The following is an 11,333-nucleotide window of genomic DNA, read 5'->3' on the forward strand; positions in this document are numbered from 1 at the left end:
GCAAGTTTTGCACTTCTCAAGCACTTGGAGGACACCAGAATGCTCGTAAGCGCGAAAGAGTCGTTTCTCGCTGTAATATGTTCTCCACCACTTCTACTACTACAGACTCCTCCGATCATATGATCCGACTCCATTTTCTTCAGAACAACCACAACAACGACATGGACCCTTCTTCAAACATTAACCCCTTCTCTTCTTCTTTATCTTCTCATGATGTTTTTTATACTCCTCCACCACCACCAAATCTTGGACACCATGTATTTATGAATTTCCAGTGACTATTTTCAGTGACATTCCAATGGAGGAAAATGTTTTGCAAAAGAAAGAAGAAAGGTGTTCATTTTTTTATTTTTTATTTTTAATTTCTATTATATTTTAAATCTAATATTATTGAAATTAATTTTTTTTACAAATAAACGCATCTTTTTTATTGAAAATGTCACGTCAGCATTAGGGGTGAAACTAATACAGTTTAAAGATATTAAGGGGGGTAAATAAACAGAAGTTAAGTTTAAGTGTTAAAGTGAGTTGGGAGGACAAGTTTAGGGAGGAAAAGATGTCTTTTCTCATAATATAACTATACCTAATCTTTACACAAAAAAAACTCAAATCAAAGATATCAAAGCAATAGAATTAAACTTAACCTTTACCTAAAAAAATTCTTCAAAGTCGGCCAACATTTATCTACCACTTGCAAACTACAACAAAATAATACGATAAAAGAGATATCAAAGTAATATAATTAAATTTAAAATTTACACACAAAAATTCCTCAAAGTTGATCGATATTCATCTATGACCTGTAAACTACCACAAAATAATAAACTAATAGAGATATATTAAGACAATACAATTAAACCTAATCTTTATCTAAAAAAAAATTCTCAAAGCTGACTGACATTCATCTACTACCTGTAAATTAAAATAAAACAAAATGATAATAAAGACATCAAAATAATATAACTAAACCTAATATTTATATAAGAAATCTCTCAAAGTCAACCGACATTCATCTGTGACTTGTAAACTACAACAAAACAATAGTGATCACAAAATTTTGATTTTGATTAAAATAATTCTTGTTTAAGTGAAAATTTTGACTCTAAAAATGACATGAATGAAAACAAAGAAGATATATATATACACACACGTTGAATTCTATTATGTTTACAAAAATAGTGAAGAAGTTGAGAGTTACAAAATTAAGCATCCACTAAGTAAATTAATGAGCATCAATCATATTCTCCCAATAAGTAAATTTATTTCTTCTCTAGTATACTTTTCCAATAAGTAAATTGATTTATTCTCTAGTTTAACATGCATCTTGTTATAAAATAATAAAGAACAAAAACAAGAATAAATAAAGAGAGAAGAGAGGAGGTTTCTTTATTTCTGTTGAGGATGTTAGATTATAAGATTGAGAATACAATGAACAAAACCCCTTTATTTATAGGAAAAAATACTCCTAGTTTCTGACTAAAAGTCAGATACTTTAAATCTTGATAGATATCAACTAGATCTTATTAAATCTTGATAATGTGCCTCGTTAAAACCTTACTAGAAAAAATCTAGTAGGAAAAAAAATCTAGTGAAGGAAAAAGAGTACACATCTCTAACAATACGCATATAGGCTGCCTCATTAAGAATCTTACAAGAAAAAGTGGGACAAAACCTTGTAAGGGAAAAAGAGTACAACGCGTATTAACTCCCCCTAATGAGAACATCCTTGAACCTTTGCATCCCGAACTTGTGCACCATCTTCTTAAAAGTTGTAATTGGGGAAGATTTAGTGAATAAATTACTCACATTGTCAGTTGAACGAATCTGTTGCACGTTAATATCATCATTCTTTTGTAGCTCATATATGTAGAAAAGCTTTGGCAAAATGTGCTTCGTTCTATCTCCATTTGTGAATCCTCCATTAAGATGTGCTATGCATGTTGCATTATCTCCGTATAAAATTATGGGTACATTATCACATTTCACACCATATTTTTCTCAAATGAGATGTATCATGGACCTCAACCATACACATTCTCGATTTGATTCATGAATAGCTATTATCTCAACATGATTCAATGAAGTGGCTACAATAGACTGTTTTGTATATCTCCAAGATATTGTAGTACCACCACATATGAACACATAGCCTATTTAAGACTGAGCTTTATGTAGGTCTGATAAGTACCCAAAATCCGCATGAACAATAAGATCGGGACTGCAATCTTTAGAATAAAACAAGCTCATGTGTTTTATCCCATTTTGATGACTCATAGTAGGAGCAGAAATATACCTTGCTAACAAATTGATTGAAAAGGCTATATCAGACCTTGTAGTATTTGCAAGATACATGAGTGCACCACTTGCACTAAGATATGATACTTCATAACCAATCTAATTCAGTATATTTCCCATTTCAGCAGATAATTTATTGCTTTGAAAACTCTCCAAGAGTTTCAATAATTTTCAAGCTATAAGCGTATACAATATAAGGATTATCAATAAGTTTTGCAGAAATTTTTATATTTTGAATCCTTAAAGAAGTTTTCATACAAATTTTGTCAAGTGACAATATTCAACATTTTATGTGTGACATCTTCAAGTGTCTGGACTGCAAATCAAATAAGTTTTCACTTACCAAGATGCACCCTTTCATCTCACTTGATAAATATTTCTACGTCAGCATGCTTAAATAAATGTAGAATTCAGATCTTTGTGATCTTTTACAATATTACGCCAATATTGTATCAAAGATATCATCGACGATTTCTTATTTTGTATCGGTTCACAATGTGACATAATATTTTGAGATCTCATCACTTCATTATGTTCAGGTACTTAAACCTCTCATAAGGTTTCATGAAGTGTTGTGTAGTAGACTCTTCAAGAGCACATTGTCTTCTTATGATAATTATTTGCTCCTTATCCTTTTCAAGGATTATTTCATTTGAAACCGATTAGTCTACCATGTTTCATGCATGCATAGACTTTGTCCTTCAAGGACACAAAATAGGAGCACTTGCAGCATAAATATGAGATACTTTCGGCATATGACTTGAATTATCTTATGAATGAGGATCTGATGATAATTCCTAACATACTTCATAGCTGCTTATAATCCCCCCTTTATGTTAGGAAAACTAACATACATCATCCATCTTCTTTGAGGAATCAATCTTTGTGCATCATGGTATATTCATTAATCGTATACCGCACATCAACTATTAGATGGACAACGTGTGATTCCTAACTTAGAACTAATTGAGAGGGAAGAAATAATCATAATTTGTTGATCTAATGCAAACAAGTGCTATTGTATGCAATATATCATATTTTAGATCAACACATGAAGCTTTGTTCTCATTAGCAATGGTTTAGCTATTTATCGAAGGCATTCAATGACAAACCATTCTCATCAAGATATCAAGATGAATTATCTTGATTACATAATCTGAAAATTATGTTCTTAACTCAATTTTATTGAGCAAGCAACATTATGAATGTCAAACTGGAGGTTGATAATGTATGTACATGTGATTACCTATATCGATGCATCTTAATAGATCACTTGACTAGTGAACGGGCCCATATTCACCTTTTATACTTTTCAGATTTTAAGGGATCCAATCCCAATATTAATTGGTCCAACCAACTTATTATGAGAACAAGCAACATTAAAAGTAATGAAGAATTTTCTAATTCTTCAATATCTGTTACATACTCGGTATGCACATCTTTGGGATGTCGCAATCGTTCATGTCAATTTATGAACTTTTAATCTAGTAAAATTCAAGTTGACATGACATGTGCTTTTGAGTTAGTAAATTTCAGTTTTACTATGACATGAATAAATTTCATATTAACTACTTCAGAAGTAGATTTCAAAATAACTTTTCTCAATTATTCTTCCTCATTCGGAGGTTAGTTGTGATACCATCAATTCTCAGTTATTCTTCCTGATTCGGAGGTGAGTTGTGATATCATCACAATCAATTCCCAATTAATCTTCCTCATTCGGAGGTGCATTGTGACGTCTTCACAACAAAAAATATGTTCAAGTATATATACAGTCACATTCACCCCCAGGGTATAGATCTATATTTATAATAATCAAAATTTTCATTCCAAAAAATAGAATATAATCATGTCTTAAGCGTATCAAATTATGATAGCTACTACAAAAGCAAATTAAGGCATACATATGATTTATTGCTACCACATTCAATTCAAGGAATGGAGCATATTTAATGAGACATGTTTCATTAAATATTCATTATTTTGCATTAGCCATCATAATATCATTAATATAGTGCATTGAGATTCAAACCCAAGGTCTTATCCATATAAAGGCGTCTCAGGCATAAATCGATGGGACTTGAACCCAACATATTATCATCCCCTTTGATAATATTGTTCTTGAGGAATAAATTTAAAACATAAATAGTTCGAAATCAATTATTTTTCCTCAAATCCAACAATAATTATATTATTAGTAGCAAAAGATAAAAAACATAAGAAATTACTAATCTTGAAATCCTTAAGATTTATAATCTCACTTTGTTTGACATAATCTCACCTTGTTTGACAGAGTCTCGTGCTGATAACGTGTTATAAAATAATAAAGAACAAAAATAAAAATAAATAGAGAGAGAAGAGAGGAGGTTTCTTTATTTCTGTCGAGGATGAGAGATTATAAGATTGAGAATACAATGAACAAAACTCTTTTATTTATAGGAAAAAATACTCCTAGTTTCTGACTAATAGTCAGATACTAGATATCAACTAGATGTTATTAGATCTTGATAGACATTCACTATAATGTAAATACATTTATAACACATCTCAATATTTATAAAAGTATTTCTTTAGTAGAGTACTATTATCAATGTTACCATGATACTGTCCAAAAGAATAATTTAGGTTCAATCTCTAAAGGCACGCCGTCATTACCGATAATGACAAAATAGATTTCCATAATCATAAATCTAACCTATTCTATTCTATATATAGAATAATGAAAATTTTCTACAATATACTACTCTATCTTACGTTTTCTCATAGTATTAGGAAGAACAAAATTGGGTATTTTTTAAATTGATCGGTATAAAGGAAAATATTAATTGATTCTCATTCCATATATTTTAGTAGTCCTATATATTTTAGGAGTTTAGTTAATATAATAAAAAATAATTAAATAAAATATTAAAAAGACAATTTTGTCTAAATGAGAGTTTCTCAATGATGGACAAAATCACTTTTTAAGGGGTTATGGAATTAAAGTTATGAATGGAGCAGAAATATTCACATTTTGAATGATGATCCTAACAAATATCGGCTCAATTCGAAAGACATTAAGCGGAAGCGTTTTGCAGAATTGTTATCAAGTTACGCGACTGGAAATGTGATTCATGTGATCAAAATTAAATCATACGTATATTTTAGAATATAGGCTTATCCACATAAATAACGGAGAACAAATGAATATTTTGAAATGTTATTTTCGAACACTAGAACAAAACTCACTTTTACCACGAGTTCTTAGTAATATGATCGTGGTTTGTCATTACGTGGCAACTGTCTGAGATAGAAAGAAAATTTTAAGGGGACATCTGGAATATTCCAAGAACAATGAAATTATGTAGTGAGTTTGTTGATTTAGAAGCATCCAGATTCTTTTATTTGGCACATCCACTAGATAAAGGGCAATAGCATGACTCCTGCTTTTATTTTTCACTCATCTTGCCATGCCAGATTCATTTGATTTTCTAATGCACCATTATCATGTGATATGTTTATAAATTCTAAATGTTTACTCTTTCGATATGGACGGTATAATGGTTTTGAACAATATGAATTATCAGCTACACGTAACTGTTTTATATTATAAACATGAAGTGATAACCTTGAATCCGATAAGTAACATGATATAACCGGTTAATATATAAATACATAAACAATTCTAAAAGATTATTTATTCCATCATATAGTACAACTTAATAAATATTTATGTTACTAGTACTATATTGGGCTTCATACTTTACTGAAATGCATATAGGATTAGCACTGTTGGGGCCTATTGGAGTAGCAAGACTTCTGGCAAAATCTACAAATGATTTAATAAGGCAAGTGGAATGGATGTAATACCAAGGCTTACTACTCAGGCAAAATTTTTGAACAACAAATGTAAGTTTTTCCGATCCGACAAGACTTGTGAATAATTTAACAAATAGATAGAATGAATATAGTATAGTTCTTCCAATCAAGGTATACAAACTTGTGAACAGTATATGCAAAATTTGTTCATCCGGCAGAACTTGTGAATAACTCTAATTTGTATCAAAGTTACGGTCGCTTACCAAAAATTGTGGACGTGATAAGTTTTTCCTATTTTACGGAATTAGTTAACAATTGCTATCAAAGTGATTCCTCACTTTGACATAACTTGCAGACAAGACATGATCTGCCATGCAAAAAGATTTGTGGATGATTAGTACCATAATTACACCTCATCTATATAATTGGCGAACAAGAGTTTATTTTCCAATCCGATAAGACTTGTGAATGATTTGTACCAGAGTTACACACGTTGTAACTTGTGAACAACATATGGTATGTAAATCCAACAAGATATATAGGATAAAGATTGCACTAAAGTTATGTCCTAACTGACACAATCTGTGAAGAAGTATTTCATTCTTCCAATTGTGTTGTGCAAAGGCTTTTTCTTTTTTGGTTTCACATTCGGTCCGATACTCGCATTGCAGCCCGACTAATCCGGATTCGCGCCAGGCAGTGCCTTTTCGGGGGTTGCGCTCTCTACCAAGGATTTTTTCATACCTAGTGCTCGAACTCAAGACCTCTGGTTAAGGGAGGAGTAGCCTCATCCACTACACCACATCCTTTCGTGGTGTACCAAGGTTAATTTTGCACAAAAACTAAACAATGAACTCAAATTATCCTATTTGTGCAAATATAACTGTATGTAGCAGTGTCGTATGGACATTACTCAGCCCATAACTTGTGTGGCTTCTCCACAACCAGGCTTTTGTAATCACTTATGCTGCACCAATTTCAAATGGCCCAAACTCAATGGCTAGTAAAATCCAAGCCCAAATATTTTGGTGGATGTTTTATTGTGGCTTATGACAGAAGGGCTAATGGTACTACTATTAAACATACTTTACTTATCTACAAGAATATCTTTATGTTTGGGCAAAATTAATGGTAGGTATTCTTGACAAGATGTGAAACTTCACCTCTTTTTCCTCTCTTTTCACACTTCACTTGTCATTTTGATGATGAAAGTCCACCCTTTTTCTATTTGCTTCATTCATATTTCTGATTCCTTTTTATAGCTTTAGCCCAAATAGGTGGCTAGTCCATGTACAGGGCCCTAAAAAATATTAGCACTATATAGTCAATCAAGTAAAGAGGCAACGAATTACTAGGGATCAATGCCCCTTATTTCTTAGGAGCGGCAACTTATTCCTTCCTAAATCAATTAACCATGCCTAAAGTACAACTTGTCTTCATTTAGCCCTAATTACATATAGCTATAAACTTTGTTAGCCAGTGTTATAGTTAATCAAGTCAGAAAAGGAATCGTGTCTGCGATTAGCTTTTTTCTAAAAAAATGATGATAAAATTTAACCCCTTCGTAGAAACTCTCATCTTTTTCTTTGCTTCCTTGGTGACAAAGATCCACAACTACAAAATTATGCTAACCATTGGAACAATCTCATCTTGTCATGTTCGTGGGTAGCGTAGATCATGGAAAATATAACAATATTAATCAATCTCCCAATAAATGCTCCCACAAATTTCTATAAAAATGACTCCTCCATTGTTTAAAAACAAAATCTAACTAACTAGATAAAACTCATTTGAAAGAGAAAAATATGTAGTCAAAATAAAACTTTGACTCCTCATTTGGAAAAAAAAATATAGCTGATAGTGTACCTTCTAAAATTTGTTTCATGCTTTTCTATATTAATTATCAGAAAACAACTTAGTCTAGCATATATTATATCAAAAAAATAATGTAAATCAGCAGCAGTTGTAGGATACTCTTGCAGTATGCTATGTTACCACATGACATATATTATATACTCATAGGATATTATAAAGATCTAATTTATTTATTTAGAAACATAGTTCTCAGTCCTATGTTCTATGCAGATGGTATATATTATATACTGATGGGTATCACAAACGTCTTATTCATTCATTCAAGAAAAACACGTAGTCCTCTACGATATCAATTTGTATCTATATCGTGTACTAGAAGTATATTATTGAAGGTAGATTCATTCCTTCGCAAAATTAACTCATCTATCCTATGTGATATCCGCATGTTATGTATCATAAAGTAATGTAATGTTACGGAGTGCTACTTTAGTCATTCGAAAAACATTCTTCAGTCCTTTATATATTCACATAGTATATATCATATATTGACAGGGTATTATAAAGTGTCGATTCATTTATTAAAAGAACAATATCAATTCCCTATGATATCATGTGGCTATATATCATATAATGACAGAGTATAATAGAGTAATGATTTATTTATTCAAAAAAAAATCGCAATCCTTTATGCACCTACATGGTATATATTATCATAGAGGATTGATTCATTCCTTAGAAAAAAAACACTCCTTAATTCTTTATGACATCACATTATATATTGTATCTTAACATAGTATCATAGAGGACTGATTCATTCCTTCAAAAAAGATCTTCGTCTTCTATAATACACCCACATGATATATGTCATATACGGTTAGACTATCATAGAGGACTAAGTTTTTCACTTACAAAATTATAATAAAATACAAATAAAGAGCTTAATCTTATTTTGATATTTCAATCTTTATATCATTTGGCGACTTTTACTAGTGAAAAAAAAATAGAATCATACTTTACATACAAGTTTTGTTTCATGTGTAAACTAAACTAATTTTTTTGTAAAAATATATTTTGTTATAATTTAAATTTGTGATAGTAATATAGTTATTCTAATAATATTTTTCAATTAATTTTTGTTGTGATTTCATTACTTAGTTTTTTTTTATATATTTTTCTTAGTCTAGAAATGCTTCGCTTTTATTATTGTATTTATATTTGATTTTTATCTTGAATATAAATAAAAAGAAAATAGGAAAAGGATAAAAAGATTATAAAAAATAATGTAAAGAATTGTCCAAAGAAATATATATTGAACTAAAATAATAAAAGAAAATTATATCGTTAAGTTCAAGAAATATGATAGAATCATGTTTGAGCTTCTTCCCTGTATCAATATTGTCTTTGTTTGAGATTGCACATGACTCCAAGAAAATGAAGAAAGCGGTCTCTAAATACGTGTATGGTGTTTCAGCCAATTTGTTTGTGACTCGTGGTTTATTAGAGGAATTAATCGATTCATAATATTTGTTATCTATGATATTTATATGATATATATTATACACTGATAAAATATTATAGAGTATTGATTCATTCATTTCAAAAACATTATTCAATCATCTATATACTCACATAGTATATTTTATATACTGACAAAGTTTTATAAATTGTTGATTTATTCATAAGAAAAAAATCAATTTTCTATAATATCCACATGATATATATTATATGACAGAGTATTATAGAATGTTAATTTGTTCATTTAAAATAATTCTCAATCCTGCATAACATTCATATGATATATATTATCATAGAGGACAAATTCATTCCTTGAAAAAAAACATTTCTCAATTCACTATGACACCTACATTATATATATTGTGTACTAATATAATATCACAAAAGATCGATTCATTCCTTTAAAAAAAAGTTCAGTCTTCTATGTGATCACCCCATGATATATATTGTATACTAATAAACAATCATAGAATACTGGATTATTTCTTAAACAAATTATTTTTAAAAGAAAACTAAAAATGAGTTTAGTTTTATATGTTAATGTTATATCCTTTAGCAACTTTTACTTGTAAAAAACACATAAAAAAAAATAAAGTCATATTTAGATACTCTTTTTTTCTCATTTGTAGAATAATTTTTTTATAAAAATATATTTTATTATTAATTAAAATTTAAGTAATAAAATAGTGGTTCTAATATTTTTTTCAATTAATTCTTCTTGTAATCAATTTTTTTTATTTTATAATTTATTAGTGTAAAATGGTTTGCTATTTGCTAATATTTCTATCCTTATATATTTTCTTATATTAAAAAAACAAAAAAATATAAAAATATAAAAATTATTCAAAGTATTGTTGAAAAAAATTATATTAAATTGCATAACAAAAGAAAAATGTATCGTTAACCTCAAGAAACCTGTTAGACTAGTGTTTGAGCTTCTTTTTTTAATCGAATATCATTTTTGTTTGAACTTGCACAAGACACCAAGGCAAGTCAGGGAAATAAAGGAAGTGGTCTCTAAGCACGAGTGTGGTGCTTCAGGTAATTTGTTTGTTACTCGTGAGTTATTGGAGTAATTAATTGATTCATAACATTTGTTATTTATGATATTTACATGGTATACATTACATACTGATAGGATGTCATAGAGTGTTGGTTCATTCATTTTAAAAACAATATTCAATTCTCTATATACCCGCATAATATATTTCATATATCGACAGAGAATTACAAATTATTGATTTTTTCATAAGAAAAAAAAGTCAACCTTTTATGATATCCACGTGCAGGATATATATTATTTTCTAACAGAATATTATAGAGTGTTAATTCATTCATTTAAAATAATTCTCGGTTTTCCATGACATCCACATTATATATATTAGGCCAAACAAATCGACATGCACCTCAACTTGGCACCATCTTTCACTTTGGCACCTCAAGTGAACGATATTTATTTTAAACACCTAAATAATTATAAAATGTGTCATTTTGACATCTTTCGGCATCAACTCTACTGCTGCATCTCAACCGCTGCCAACATGGACAAAACAACCAATTGACATGTTCCAACTCATTTAAATTGCCACATCACTATATGCACCTACAATTTTTTATTTTTGAAAAAAAGACTAAAACACATGACAATTATGTCCAATGAATGAATGACATGTGTTTTTTGACCAAATAACTACAAAAAAAACTCTCAACAATGTCTTCCCCACCCAACCTTCTTGACCTCCATTAATGGAGGTTAAATTTTCTAAGGATGATAAACATACCTCCCCATTCTCTAAGGATGACAGATACGCATTAAAAGTTTCACGAATTTCAGACACAAGTTATAAAATATGTCATTTTTTTCTGTTAATTTGATCAAAGAAAAAGAAATCATTTTAAGAAACAAGAAT

Source organism: Capsicum annuum, chromosome 6, assembly GCF_002878395.1.
Source record: "Capsicum annuum cultivar UCD-10X-F1 chromosome 6, UCD10Xv1.1, whole genome shotgun sequence".
Taxonomy (NCBI): Eukaryota; Viridiplantae; Streptophyta; class Magnoliopsida; order Solanales; family Solanaceae; genus Capsicum; species Capsicum annuum.